General features: G+C 38.8%; 1 protein-coding gene across 4 annotated transcripts in view; it reads right to left on the bottom strand.

Moving 5' to 3' along the window:
* LOC106872965 (SH3 domain-containing kinase-binding protein 1) overlaps nucleotides 1–16,776 on the bottom strand; it is a 360,206-nt gene that overhangs the window by 31,512 nt on the left and 311,918 nt on the right. The gene's annotated exons all lie outside the window — the stretch shown is intronic.

The raw sequence follows: 16,776 nt of genomic DNA, 5'->3' as shown, positions 1-16,776 counted from the left end.
GTTTTCTGTGCGTGCGTGTGTGTTTGTGTGTATGTGTATGTTGTGTGTATGTGCGTTGCTGTGTACGTGTGTGTGCGTGCGTTTGCTATTGTATATGCGTGTGTTGTTTATGCCCATGTGTGTATGATTGTATGCGTGTCTGTGTGAGTGTGTAGTGTTGGTGAGAAGTGTGTGTATGTGGGTGTGTGCGTGTGTGTGTATATATGTGGATGTGCGTGTGTGTGTGGGATTGTGAGTGTTAGGTACGGGTGTGTGTGTGTTTATGTGTGTCTGTATGTGTTTCCGTGTGCGCGTGTGTGTATATTTTTTGTGCGTGCGTGTATGTGTATATTGTGTATGTTTTCGTGCGTGCGTATGTGTTATGTATATGAGTGAGTATTGTGTATGTGAGAGGTGTGTGTGCATGTGTGTATATGTGTATGTGTGCATGTGTGTATATGTGTATGTGTGTCGTGTATGTGTGTGTGTGTGTGTGTGTGTGGTTTTATGTATGTGAGGGGTGTGTATGTGTGTGTTTATGTGTGTGCGTGCGTATGTGTGCCAGGTATGTGTGTTATTTTGTGTGTGCACTCCTGTGTGTATGTGTGTGCATGTGTATGCGGCTGTGTATATATACATACATCATCATCATCATCGTTTAATGTCCGCCTTCCATGCTAGCATGGGTTGGACGATTTGACTGAGGACTGGTGAAACCGGATGGCAACACCAGGCTCCAATCTAATTTGGCAGGGTTTCTACAGCTGGATGCCCTTCCTAACGCCAACCACTCAGAGAGTGTAGTGGGTGCTTTTACGTGTCACCCGCACGAAAATGGCCACGCTCGAAATGGTGTCTTTTATGTGCCACCCGCACAAGAGCCAGTCCAGGGGCACCGGCAACGATCTCGCTCGAAAAACCTCATGTGTTGCCCACACATGAGCCAGTCCAGGGTCACTGGCAACGTTCTCGCTCGAACGATTTCATGTGTCGCCCGCACATGTGCCAGTCCGGGGGCACTGGCAAACGATCCCGCTCGAAAAAAAAAAAAAAAAAAACCTCATGTGTCACCCGCACAAGAGCCAGCCCGGGAGCACCGGCAACGACCTCACTCGAAAAACCTCATGTGTCACCCGCAAGCCGGCCCAGGGGCACCGGCAACGATCTCGCTTGAAAGATTTCATGTGTCGCCTGCACATGAGCCAGTCCAGGGGCACTGGCATCGATCCCGCTCGAAAGATTTCATGTGTCTCCCGCACATGAGCCAGTCTATGGGCACTGGCAATGATCCCACTCGAAACATTTCACGTGTCGCCCGCACATGAGCCAGTCCAGGGGCACCGCCTACGATCTCGCTCGAAAAACCTCATGTGTCACTTGCACAAGAGCCAGTCCAGGGGCACTGGCAACGATCCCGCTCGAAAGATTTCATGTGTCGCCCGCGCATGAGCCAGTCCGGGGGCACTGGCAAACGATCCCGCTCGAAAGATATCATGTGTCGCCCGCACATGAGCCAGTCCGGGGGCACTGGCAAACCATCCCGTGCGAAACATTTCATGTGTCGCCCGCACATGAGCCAGTCCGGGGGCACTGGTAAATGATCCCACTCGAAAGATATCATGTGTCGCCCGCACATGAGCCAGTCCAGGGGCACTGGCAACGATCCCGCTCGAAGGATTTCATGTGTCGCCCGCACATGAGCCAGTCCGGGGGCACTGGCAAACGATCCCGCTCGAAACATTTCATGTGTCACCCGCACAAGAGCCAGTCCAGGGGCACTGGCAACGAACTCGCTCGAAAGATATCATGTGTCGCCCGCACATGAGCCAGTTCAGGGGCACTGGCAACGATCCCGCTCGAAAGATGTTCAGGGGCACTGGCAACGAACTTGCTCGAAAGATATCATGTGTCGCCCGCACATGAGCCAGTCCAGGGGCACTGGCAACAATCCCGCTCGAAAGATTTCATGTGTCACCCGCACATGAGCCAGTCTAGGGGCACCGGCAGCGATCTCGCTCGAAAAAACCTCATGTGTCACCCGCACAAGAGCCAGTCCAGGGGCACTGGCAACGATCTCGCATGAAAGATATCATGTGTCGCCCGCACATGAGACAGTCCAGGAGCACTCGAAAGATATCATGTGCCGCCGACGCTTGAGCCAGTCCAGGGGCACTGGCAACGATCCCGCTCGAAAGATTTCATGTGTCGCCCGCACATGAGCCAGTCCAGGGGCACTGGCAACGACCCTACTCGAAAAAATTTCATGTGTCACCCGCACATGAGCCAGTCCAAGGGCACCGGCAACAATCTCGCTCGAAAAAGCCTCATGTGTCACCCGCACAAGAGCCAGTCCAGGGGCACTGGCAATGATCCCGCTCGAAAGATTTCATGTGTCGCCTGCACATGAGCCAGTCCGGGGGCACTGGCAACGACCTCGCTCGAAAAACCTCATGTGTCACCTGCAAGCCGGCCCAGGGGCACCGGCAACGATCTCGATCGAAAGATCTCATGTGTTGCCCGCACATAAGCCAGTCCCGGGGCACTGGCAACGATCCCGCTCGAAAGATTTCATGTGTCGCCCACACATGAGCCAGTCCGGGGGCGCTGGCATCAATCTATTTCTATTTCACTTGCCTCAACAGGTCTTCGCAGTGGGGTTTAGTATCCAATTTTAATTTAACTCGATTTCGATTTCACTTGCCTCAACAGGTCTTCACAGGTGGAATTTAGTGTCCAATGAAGGAAGGAAGGTATGCATAAGTGGGCTGGCTGGGCCTTAGATTTAGGTCTCACTTGGCTTGCCGGGTCTTCTCAAGCACAGTATATTTCCAAAGGTCTCGGTCAGAAGTCATCGCCTCGGTGAGGCCCAATGTTCGAAGGTCGTGCCTTACCACCTCATCCCAGGTCTTCCTGGGCCTACCTCTTCCACAGGATCCCTCAACTGTTAAGGTGTGGCACTTTTTCACACAGCTATCCTCATCCATTCTCGCTACATGACCATACCAGTGCAGTCGTCTCTCTTGCACACTACAACTGATGCTTCGTAAGTTCAACTTTTCTCTCAAGGTACTGATACTCTGTCTAGTATGCACACTGGCATTACACATCCATCGGAGCATACTGGCTTCATTCCTTGCGAGCCTACGCATGTCCTCAGCAGTCACGGCCCATGTTTCACTGCCATGAAGCATGGCTGTTCGTACACATGCGTCATACAATCTGCCTTTTACTCCGAGAGAGAGACCCTTTGTCGCCAGCAGCGTTAAGAGCTCTCTGAACTTTGCCCAGGCTATTCTAATTCTAGCAGCTACGCTTTCAGCGCACCCACCTCCACTGCTAATTTGGTCATATCTATCTATCTATCTATCTATCTATCTGTATAAAATATACAAGAATAAGGGCAGGGAATCGTCAATTAATAATAGAATTAATAATTAACAATTTTGCCAAGTAGTTTAGTATGAAAAAACCTTTATTGGTAAAACCATTTATCCCTTCCACACCGGACTTTTTTTCATACGGGACTATTTGTGACGCACATGGAATAGATCTCTTTGGGGTGAGATGCCGAAACTCACTGGCCGATGAATTCGTAAGTGCCTTTCTTATCGTTGATTTTTGGTGTCGCATGGCCAAAAATTACCATGAATTTTTTTAGAGACACTTTCAAATTTATCAGAATATTTGGACTGAAGATTGGAATAGAGAAATTTTCTTTCGCTTAACCATGAAACGATTCGTATCCAATTAACTAAAGACTTGTTTTGTTTATGCTTTTCCCTCCGTTTTTTTGTTCTATGTGTGCCATAAATATCGCCATCCGTTTAGAGAAAAATTTGTAGTTTAGAATCAGTAGTTCTTTGACTGCTATTTCTAAATTTTCAGTATGTTGGAGAAGCAACTCAATGCTAATCCCTGTATATTTATGATGATAAATGGTTTTACCGATAAAGGTTTTTTCATACTGAACTACTTGGCAAAATTGTTAATTATTAATTCTATTATTAATTGACGACTCCCTGCCCATATTCTTGTATATTTTATATTTGATATCTCTAAGTTAGATGGTTAAACCGTAATCCCTTCCACACGGGACTTTTTTTCATACGGGACTATTTGTGACGCACATGGAATAGATCTCTTTGGGGTGAGATGCCGAAACTCACTGGCCGATGAATTCGTAAGTGCCTTTCTTATCGTTGATTTTTGGTGTCGCATGGCCAAAAATTACCGTGAATTTTTTTAGAGACACTTTCAAATTTATCAGAATATTTGGACTGAAGATTGGAATAGAGAAATTTTCTTTCGCTTAACCATGAAACGATACGTATCCAATTAACGAAAGACTTGTTTTGTTTATGCTTTGCCCTCCGGTTTTATGTTCTATGTGTGCCATAAATATCGCCATCCGTTTAGAGAAAAATTTGTAGTTTAGAATCAGTAGTTCTTTGACTGCTATTTCTAAATTTTCAGTATGTTGGAGAAGCAACTCAATGCTAATCCCTGTATATTTATGATGATAAATGGTTATCTATCTATCTATCTATATATATATATATATATATATATATATATATACACACATACATATTGGAGCAATATCAAGAATAACCAGCCGAAATTGCAAGGATAATCTGGATCTCGACTGAAGAAAGAAAACTTCGAATGACCTGTCCGTGTCTTCTTTGTATAATCTATCTGGATGTTTTGTCCCTTTCTTGTATCACCTACTGTCTGGATGTTTTGCGTTCTTGTCCCATTTTGTATTATTTATATAGATATAAATATACATACATACATATATATACATATACACACACATATATATATATATATATATATACTAGCAGTATAACCCGACCTTGTCTGGGTGTGACTTATTATACCATCTACGATAAGTCTTGCTAGCTGAAAATCAACTAAAAAAGAAAGCCTTACAACGAAAAAACCCTTATGATGTAAATATGTTCATAATTCAAAAGACGATGAAATTAATAGGGAAAGCCTGAAGGCTGTTTTGCGTAAAATTATTAAGCGTACGTAAATTTCATCGGTGTAATTGGCTATAGAAATGCTTGTGCAAAACAACTTTTTGCGCTGCCCTGATTATACATAGCAGGGTAATCCCTTTTAGCAAGAGCTAGGACGGCAATTTCTGATGAAGCAATTGCTGGCGATCTGTTGCTACACAGTTTTGCCAGAATTCTATCAGATTGGGCAGAAGATGTTGATGCACCATTTTGCATTATGTTCAAAATAACTTCTGGAATGTGGTGCATTACTGCAGTCTGTTGCTGTCATTTTAAACCGGTTGCTGTCTTTCCCCAGCAAACTCTCTTCTTTGGAGGCATAATCTATGTATATATTAAACAGAACAACAAAAGTTATAATAGATGGCAGTGTCGGTACTTTTCACAAATCTGTAATTTTTCAGATTAACACCCACACGATTACCCAACCCTAACACTAACCCTAAACCCTAACCCTAAAAACCGTAACCGTAACATTAATCCTAAACCCTAAACCTGACCCTAAAACCCTAACCCTAACACCCTAGTGAAAATCTCGGTAAATTTACAAAACATTGACGAACATGAGTTATATTTTACTGAATGATTGTGTACTTGCACATGTATGCTTCTGAGAGAGCGAGAGAGGAAGAGGTAGAGAGGGGGAGAGAAAGGAATAGGGGTAGTTAAAAGTTTTCTTATGACTGCTTCTCTTCACTGCCTATTACTTCATTAGAAACCTAAGGATGCACATAAGCACATAATAGAGAAAAATGAAACAAATATGGATGACTTGCTCCGAAACACCACCGAGTGGGGAACACTTCTCAAAAATAACCTGCAGTTGTTTCCGTCAAAATTCCTACATGCTTGAAATGTACATACATCAAGGTACATTTGTACAAAATTTCATGAAAAAATATTCATTTTCCTGGAAGTTAAGAGGAATTTAAGTGGAATTTCCGAATATTGTACCCCACCCCCTTCCAAAACACTTTCACCGAAAATTTTTGTATATTTGGAATCTACATAATAAATAATATATGCATAGAAAATTTCATAAAAAAACATTCATTTTTATGAAAGTTATGACCTAACAAAGTTGGGGGATACAACTCTGTAGTTATGCCATCAATGTTTTGTAAATATACCACGATGTGAATGACTGTGTTTACTTGCACGTGTATACGTTTGATAGAGCGAGAGAGGAAGAGGGGGAGAAATGAATAGAGATTGAGAGCAATGTGTATGTTGTTGTCACAGGTCATGTATGTGTGGTTGTGTGTGTTTTTACGTATCTATGTTATGAAAAATAGGTAAAGAATACTGAGATGTAAGTTTAATCTATGACGTTGTATGTATCACTTTCTCTCTCTCTCCCTCTCCCTCTTTTACTTTTACTCTCTATATTTTTATGTTGAGCGCGTGTGTAAGAATGGCGTTCCAGGTAGCAGGGATGAAATATAAAAGTTGCTAGAAACAACAGCCAAATCTCCCTTAAATCACACAAAGTAAACGGAATTTTAAAAATCTAATTACTGCACTGGAAAGTTCAGATCGAGAAAATTCCATTGATGTAAAAATTTTTACGAAAAAGTGGAAAATGTGGATTTCTATAAACATTCAAAAAGGCTTCACACAAACACACGATTTCAGATTTATATATTAAGATATATACATATACATACATACATATATATATATATACATATACATACATACATACATATCATCATCATCGTTTAATGTCCGCTTTCCATGCTAGTAACAATCATGCTCAAATGGTGCTATTTACATGCCACGGAAGCCAGACAGCTGCTCTGGAAATGATCACGCTCAGACGGTACAGGTACAGGTGCCATCGCGATTTCGATTTCTCTTGCCCCAACAGGTCTTCGCAAGCCGAGTTTAGTGTCCAATGAAGGAGAGGTTGGCATGGGTACCAGTTGTCGAATTTGGTTCGATTTCGATTTCACTTGCCTCAACAGGTCTTCACAAGTGGAGTTTAACGTCCAATGAAGGGAAGATACGCATAAGTGGGCTGGCTACACCCCTGGCAGAGGTCTCGGATAATGGTCTCACTTGGCTTGCTAGGTCTTCTCCTGCACAGCATATTTCCAAAGGTCTCGGTCACAAGTCATTGCCTCGGTGAGGCCCAATGTTCGAAGGTCGTGCTTCACCACCTCATCCCAGGTCTTCCTGGGTCTACTTCTTCCACAGGTTCCCTGAACCACTAGGGTGTGGCACTTTTTCACACAACTATCCTCATCCATTCTCACCACATGACCATACCAGTGCAATCGTCTCTCTGGCAGAGGTAAGAGCTCTCTTGAACTTTGCCCAGGCTATTCTTATTCTAGCAGCTACACTTTCAGTGCACGCTCCCCCGCTACTAACTTGGTCACCTAGATAACGGAAGCTATCAACTACTTCTAGTTTTTCTCCCTGGAATGTGGCAGAAGTTGTCTTCTGGACATTTTCAGTGTTTATTGCTCCTGAGCATCAGCCACATACAAAAACTATCTTGCTAGTTAGCCTTCTTTTGATATTGCTGCACCTCTTATGTGTCAATAGCTTACACTGGGTACATCTTACAGAGTTTCTACCTATGCCTTTTCTACAGATCGAGCAGGGCCATCTACCTGAAGGGGTTTGTGTTTTGTCTATCTTCCTACTTACTAAGACTTTGGTTTTAGCTAGGTTGACTCCAAGGCCCTTCAATTCTAGTCCTTGCTTCCACTTTTTTATTGCTCCTGATCATCTGCCACATACAAAAATTATCTTGCTAGTTAGGCTTCCTTTGATATATATATATATATATATATATATATATATATATATATATATATATAATACAAAGAATATATATGCATGTATACACACATATATGTACATACATCTACATGTGTATATAGATGCATATCAGGGTACAGGACATTAGAAAAACAAACTACAGACAACGGAATGAACACATAGGAAAACAGATAGCCATTTGGAATTATTCCTTCATCAGCTACATCATCATCAACGTCGTCATTGTTTCATGTCTGCTTTCCATGCTGGCATAGCTTGAACGGTTTGACTGAGGGCCGGCAAGCCAGAAGGCTGCACCAGGATCCAATCTGATCTGGCAGAGTTTCTACAGCTGGATGCACTTCCTAACATCAACCAGTCTAAGAGTGTACTGGGTGCTTTGCATGTGCCACCGGCACAAGGGCCAGTCTGGCGGTACTGGTACCAACCATGCTCAAATGGTGCGTTTTACATGCCACCGGCACAGGAGCCAGTCTGGCGGCAATGGCAATGACTATGCTCAAATGGGTTATTTTATGTGCCACTGGCACAGGAGCCAGACGCGCAACACTGGCAATGACTACATGTGAATGGTGCCTTTTACATGCCACTGGCACGGGGGCCAATCAGCCGGTACTGTCATCAGTCACGACAACGATTTGACTTGCCGAAACAGGTCTTTGCAACTGCAGTTTACTGCCCAATAATCGAAGGGGACTGTTAAATGGGCTGGTAATGCTACACTGGCACAGTTATGGTCTCACTTGGCTTGCCAAATCTTCTCAAGCACAGCATATCTCCCAAGGTTTCTGTCACTTGTCATTGCCTCGATGAGGCTCAATGTTCAAAGGCCGTGGTTCACCACCTCATCCCAGGTCTTCCTAGGTCTACCTCTTCCACAGGTTCCCTCTACTGCTAGGGTGTGACACTTTTTCACACAGCTGTCCTCATCTATTCACAATACAAGACCATACCAGCGCAGTCATCTCTTTTGCACTCCACATCTATCTATCTATCTATCTGTCTATTTATATATACATATATACGCATACAGACATATAAATACATATATATATATATACATATATCTATATATACATACAAACATAAAGTTATATATATATATATATAGATATATGTAAATATATAAAAACAAAAAGATAAAGAGAGCAAAGGTAAGGTTGGAGAAGTATTTTATGGATAGAGTCTTACAGCTGTTTCTGGGAAGATCCAGTACTTCCCTTCATTGGAGACAGAAAAAATAAAGTAATCTATTATTATATCCATAGGCGGATATTTTTAGTATGAAGTGGTAAAGAGTGTGATGTGCTGAAAAAAGAGAGAACAGTACTTGAAGTGTAGTTTCATTCCAGTGATAAATATCCGTGTAAAGTAATCCATGTGTGGATAATCCGGAAATTTATGTTGGAGTGAAAGTTGATATAGCATAGATAGCAGAGGTATATATATTCCATATTGCGATGGATTTTTGCTTGTTTACTTGAAGAATGGCCAAGTCAAGTGAAAAGTGAGCGGTAATTAGGTCAAGTCATGAAGACAGAATGTGAAAGGGGACAGAGGAGAGATAGAGGCGGAGGATGGTAGCGATATATTTATGGTCAGTTGGTCTTAACAGGGTAGAGGGGATGGGCATATAGAGTGAAGGAGGAATAGGGGAATGAGGTTAAAAGGTCTAGTGAGTAGGAAGGAATGCGTGTGTGTAGTATATAAGTGGTGGGGGTATGAGTGATAAACCAAGGACAGAGATAAAGGGAAGGGATGGGTGGGAAAGGTAGTTAGTAGTATCATATTTTAGGATGCTGCCAAGCCTATTTATAGAAGGTGGAAAGGGATTGAAAGAAGTGACGTAGTCTGTATGCGTAGGTGGTGTTCTTGTGAATTTGAGAATAGAAGAAATAGATTTGGTGGTATATGTGTGGTGAGATGATCGAAAGGAAATAATCCTATTCAAAAGATGGATGTTTTTGCCAGGTTGAATAGGTTGCCTGATGGGGGTTGTGTGATTATGTTGCGTGATCGTTTGTGCAATTTTGTTTGTGATAGAACCTAAATGTGTGAAAAGAGCGGTGGTTGCAGTTGCTAAACACTTCGTTATATAGATTAAGTAGAGTGGGAGAATTGTATTTTAAAATATGGAACGCCTCCGTTAGGCAAAGCTTGCAATTGGAGCGCTGGCCCTGGTATGGAGTTCCAGAATCTAAAATGGACAATTTTAAGGTGTATTGGGTATTTTTGTTTTTGAGGTGATGAATATGATTGGCTAATGTTGTAGATTTACTGTGTTTGTCGTATCTAAAAGAGTGCATATGGGCTGCGTAGCGATGTTTAAAGTTTATAGTTGCACCAATGTACGTGGCAGTAGAGTGATGTAATAGATTTTTCACGGTGCATTTATATATTACATTGTATCTTACACAATGTGTTTGAAGCGGACAGATAGTCCCGGAGCGACAGTTACAAGTGTAGGAGGCTAGAGGGTTGCGTATGCTTGTGGTTGAGTTATTATTATTGGAGGATATGTTATTAGGGGATGTGTAGGAATCTAGATCAGTGGAATTATTGTTATGGCTATTAGTCCTATCAGTGTTATTATTGGTATTGTTATTGTCTAGAATATTAATGGGTTGGGATCCGTTGTGGTTTTGTTCCAGTGTACGAGCGTTAGTGTTAGAAGAACGTATATTGATGTCCGTGTTGGGTGTATGTGTGGGTCGGGTGCTGGTGCTAGCATAGTTACGGTTGCTTAGGTTTTGGTAATAGAGCGAAAGTTTATGTTTGTTAGAAGCTGTTATAATAAATAGATTCAAAGTTAGGAGTGGTAGAATACGATAATTTTAAAGTGGATCTGTTGAATATAGAGTGGTATTTGTGTTGTCGTGGGAAGTTAGAATCTAGTATTTTAAAGAAAGATTTGGCTAGGTTCCTAGTGTTAAGAGAACATGGGGGGTGTACTCCAGGATGGAGCGGCCACCGCTTTTTTGGGGGGTTCTGTGCATGTTGTAATTAAGGTGTTTAAGTGGAGGGCAGTTGTCTATACTTTTGGTAGGGATAGCTGATTTAAACATCTTAGATTTGGCCCTAGTGTTATAGGTGTGATTGTGGGGTCTGCTTGGATATGTGGGTGGTTGGTTGTGGTTTTGATTGATGTTATGTCTTTGGGGTGCGATTTGTGATATAAATTGTTTAAGTCTGGTGTTATGGATGTATTTTATTTGTTGTGAGAAACCACTAGCCACTAGTGCTTGGTTGTAGTATGGAGCGTGATTGTTAAATATTTCTTCAGAAGAGGATAGATCAGATAAGCGGGTAGAGATCCCTATGATTATGTTATCAAAAGTAGATCTGTGATGATTAGATTGAATATTGAGGTATTTAATGTACTGGTTGGGTTTATGATAGGGGGAGTGTTGCAAGTTAGATAGGTTCAGAGAAACGTCCAAGAAGTTAGCCGTTTTGTATGCGTTTTCAAATGTTATTGATAGATTCATACCTGAGAAAAATTTGTGTAGATCCTTTTTTGTCCTCTCAATGGAAGATTTGTTAGTAGTCTTGGTAATAAGTAAAGCGTCATCCCTATATAGACCACCATGGATGTTAGGGAAGTGTGATTTTAATTGGTGGAGTATGTACAATCCAACTAAATCCGTGGCCTGTGCTGAATCGGAAGAACCCATGGTTACATCAAATAATTTGTTAGGAGCTATTAGTATGTTGATTAGCTCGGCACCAGAGCTTGTTCTCGAAAGCTATAAGAGTTTTGCAAGCGTTGATTATAATGTTAATTTCTAAAGGTGTAATGTTAGTAAGATTCCTGGCGAAAAGAATGGCCCTATTTAAAAGCTGAGGAGATATAGATGAGTAATAATTGTTGATATCGAATTGGAGGAACGAGAAGGAGTTTTTGTTCTCCAGGGTGTGGAACCATGTGATGACCTCCCCGGTGTGGTACCATAGATTTGCGTGTAGTTTCTCCTTGACGATTGGTATTATCCTGTCTAAAATGTTTTTAGTAATTCTTCCGAGGTCGGATTTTGTAGGGCATATTAGACAAATCGAAGGTTTTGTATTGAAGTCCTTTTTGTGATCCTTGAGGTTGAAGTGTGGAGGTGTGGGGCAGTACGGTTCTGTTCTGTTGTCCACTTTTAGCTTCTTCATGATTCTGCAGTGGCTGGTGTTGACCTCATTTAATGCGGATGTTGATGCCAGCTTGTAGGACCTGTTTAATTGGTTTCTAATGAATTTGATGTATTCCTCCACTGTGATGCGATATAAGTTTCCTGTTTTGTCCGAAAGCACATGTAACTTAGGGGAATTAGAAATTCTTTTTATGGTTTGTGAAAGCTTTTTTTTGAAAGTTAGAATTGGACTTAGAGAATTTAATGTTTTTTATTAAATTAATCATGTCCGTTTCAAATTTTTCAAGGTGAGGGTTATGTGGAGGATTATTATATGATGTGAGATTGAATTTACTGGTACTTGAGTCGTTTCTATATGTCTGGTTATCGTGGAAGAAGGCCTTCCATCTCATTCGTCGGATGAGATGCCTAGTCTTAGCTAGGAGAATAGTTATAACCTATATATGTATATATACATACACATATATACATATATATATACATACACACATATATACATACACATATATATATATATATACACATATACACATACATATATATACATATACACATATATGCATACATATATATATATACACATATATACATACATATATATATATATATACATATATATACACATATATACATACATATATATACACGTAAATATAGACATATATATTCTTTTATTTGTTTCAGTAATTTGACTGCGGCCATGCTGGGGCACAAACATATACATGTTGGGGGACAAATACAGACACACAAAGATATATATACACACACATATATATATATATATATATATATATATATATCAATTTCAATTTCCGTCTAAGGGATTCGGTCGGCCTGAGGCTATAGTAGAAGACACTTGCCCAAGGTGCAATGCAGTGGGACAGAAAGTGGAACCATGTGGTTGGTAAGCAAGCTACTTACCACACAGCCACTCCTGTGCCTATTATATATATATATACACACACACACACACATATATATATATATATATGTGTGTGTGTGGGTGTGTGTTTATCTTTCCCTTGTTTACAATTAACACGGAAAAATAGATAAACAGTTACAAGGGCAGCAAAAAAGCACACAAGTAATAAGGCCATAACACCTTGTTTTTAAAGGTAGAAACTCTGGGTTTATGTGAAATATTTTGTATAATATAGATAAATAAATAAATGGAGCTAAACGCAGGTATTATTGAAATTCTTTTACTTTCAACACGTTTTGATACAACATTGGTATTATTCTAAAGGAATAAAATGGTGTGAAACAATGTAATTTTCTCTTCAGGGAAATGAAGAAATAAAACTCATCAATAAGATATTTTAACAGAATATGATGGATATGGACAGTGACGAACTGAACGCAATTAAGTTTTTTTTTTTAACTTTAAAGGATATAACTTCAATGGTAGCCTATAGAAAGAGGAGGGGTAAAGGAGAAGTAAAAAGCAGAAACCAAATGATATGTGAATTAAATAAAAGCCTGAAGTTTTGGAAAAAGATATATCTAGTGGAAGTGAGATGTAAGAAGAAAATCAATGTTCAAATTATATACAATGGTAGATATCACTTATATGAACTAAAGGTTAAGAATAGTTTTGTTAAGTTTTTCTGTAGAATGGGTTTAGGAATCGTTTTTGATGATGATGTAACGAAAGCCAACTTTTTAGATATTACACTTAACTTACACAATAATTCGTACTTCCCATACCACAAACCATCAACCAATCTTGAGTATATTAGCCAATTCTGTAATCATTCTAGGGCAATCACTAAGAACTTAGTTAAGAACATTACATTTAGATTATCTAAGTTATCTGCTAATGTTGACATTTTCAACGACAAGGCTGAATTTTATAACTCTGCCTTACTTAAAGCAGGTTATACAGTTAAAGTTACCTACATTAATTCCATTCGATCTTATTCTACCTTTGGTAAAGGAGACATGAAATCTAGTTTTAAGGATATAAATGATATCAATTTTAATTTATACGCCAACACCAAACAGAGGAAGGGAGATAACCCTTATTTAAACCCCTTTTTTCATTCTAAAGGTAAATCGATGTCATTTAAAGACAGTTACACTAAAAATTAGGCAACTAATAGCAAAAACTATTTGGTTGATTATTCCTTATGGGAGGAAAATTAAATCTAATCTTCCTTTCCAGTTTTGGGAAGCTATTATTAGGAATTTTCCAAAGAATTCTAGGTATTACTCTATTATCAACTTGCACACGGTTAGGATTGGTTTTTCCAACACAAAAAATCTCTTACAAATTATCTCCTCGCATAATATTAATCTGTTAAATAAGAATCCATTTACTAAAACTAACATTAATTTAGCTAATACCAACCATCACCCAAGAAATATTAATAACAAGGTTATTGTCTCTGAAGTCAATTCCAACAGAATTAAGTTTACGTCTAGTAATTCTAAGATTAGAAATTCTATATACCAGTGTAAAATTACTTCAGGTACTGATGTCTTTTTTTTATATAAGTAGTTCTCCTTCTCAGTTATCTAAAAGAATTTCTAATCATTACTCTACATTTAGGGATAGCAATAAATGTAACAGGACAGGGCTTAGTAAATTAATTTGGTATCTAAAAGACCATAATAAACAACTTAATTTAGATTGGTTGATTCTCTCCATTTCATTCCCATATGATAAAAGCAAAGAATTTTGTCAACTCTGTAATTGTGAACTATTTTTTATTCTTTTTTCTAAGAATCCCCTTGTAAACACAGTTGTAGAGCATGCTTATCGATATAAGTGATATCTACCATTATATATAATTTGAACACTGATTTTCTTCTTACATCTCACTTCCACTAGATATATCTTTTTCCAAGACTTTAGGCTTTTATTTAATTCACATATCGTTCTGTATTTCTCATTTATTTGGTTTCTGCTTTTTTCTTTCCTTTACCCCTCCGTCTTTCTATAGGCTACCTTTGACGTTATATCCTCTAATGCTTTTTAAAAAACACTTAATAGTGTTCCGTTCATCATTATACACATCCATCACATTTTGTTAAAATGTCTTACTGATGAGTTTGGTTTACTTCTTTCTTTCCCTGATGAGAAGATTACATTGTTTCACAACATTTTATTCCTTCGGAATAATACCAATGTTGTCTTCGAATCATGAGTCGGAAGTAAAAGAATTTGAATAATACCTGCGTTTAACTCCATTTATTTATTTATATATATGTAGAGATAGATATGCATATATATATATACATACACATATAGATATATTTACACACATAAATATACATATATATGCATACATATATATACACACACACACATATATATATACATACACACACATATATATATATATACATACACATATATACACACACACACACATATATATATACACACATATATATATATATATGGGGAAAGTAAGAAGCAAAAAGTGAAAATGCACATTGAATATCAAAAACATAAAAGCTTTTTTTATGAAAGGTACCAATAAATAAATACAATTAGATGAACTGAGGTAGATTTAAAAGGAATTAAATTCATTATTTTGAATTGTTAAAGAGATTCAAAGTCAAACTGGTGTCGTCATTGCTGTTCACTGGCTTTGAATGTGTATCGACCTGAGTTCAAGGAGTCTTCGTTCAAGAGGATTGATGTATGAAACTATGGTACAGATTCTTTTCACTAGATTATAAGGTTTATGTATTTGCACATACATACATACACACATATATATATATATATATACACACACATACGTAAACTATTTCTCTTGTCATTTATGACTGTACATGTAGCTTATCGTTTTCTCTTGTATTGTACTGTATATTCTATGTTTTGAAGTACTACTAGATTACTTGAATCCTTATAGACAGAAGAAAATAGTGTAAAAAGTCATTCAATCTTATATAAGAATCCTTCACAAAATATTTTTCTTCATACAATGTGATTAACCCTTTTGTTAGTATATTTCTGACCAAATTACACCCCTCATGAGTTTCAACTAAATTCTAAAATAATCATGAATTTAGACTAGTTTCATTAAACAACTGTAACTTATTTTACTTATCAACATATTAATGTGATATTTGGAACATAATTAAAGAAAGGGTTCTTAATCAATTCTATTGCATAACTTTTGTCTCAAAGTGACTCTAATTACAGGTAAATCCAGGTAAACTGAGCAAAAGGTAAAAATATTAAAATTTTGTTTAATCATCCCCATAGAAAATGAATCATCAGCTAATATTTAATTGGGTATGCAAGAAAATTTTGATACAGAAGAATTGTGCACATCACTAGATTATCAGTTGAATTTAATGCACAACAGAACAGGTGTACCATAAAAGTGAAATAAACTGAAATACTGGAATCCACCTAAATCTACCGCAAGTTTGACCGAACTGAAAAATCGGTGAAAAAATAATATATGACCCTGGTTATGGTATGGAAGTGATAAATTCCAGACCACATCGTACCCTAGGCCATGCTGACTAACATTATTTTCCCTGTATAAAAACTAAATCCACAGCAGTACCCAGTATTTGCTCCACAAATTTTCCAAACCTTGATCCCCCATATGCTTTCCTGGCATATACTGTTTGTTTACATTCGCTTCAAACAAGCAAACAAGCATACTGAAAAAAATTAAAGTCTAACGGTTTCGCTTCATAAGAAAGTCTATGGATAGACCCCATCTCCTCAGAAAAATTGATAATAAAAACATTTTTAAAGTTTTTACTTCATTCCGATGTAAAATCGTCTATGCTGTCGCTATTGCTGCTTTCGGTTTTGGATACACAAATATCCCATTCATTCTTGTACACCATGTGCTTTTGTACCT

The sequence above is a fragment of the Octopus bimaculoides genome, chromosome 19, assembly GCF_046866305.1.
Source record: "Octopus bimaculoides isolate indiv1 chromosome 19, ASM4686630v1, whole genome shotgun sequence".
Classification (NCBI taxonomy): Eukaryota; Metazoa; Mollusca; class Cephalopoda; order Octopoda; family Octopodidae; genus Octopus; species Octopus bimaculoides.
This window is presented reverse-complemented; position numbering and strand designations above follow the sequence as displayed.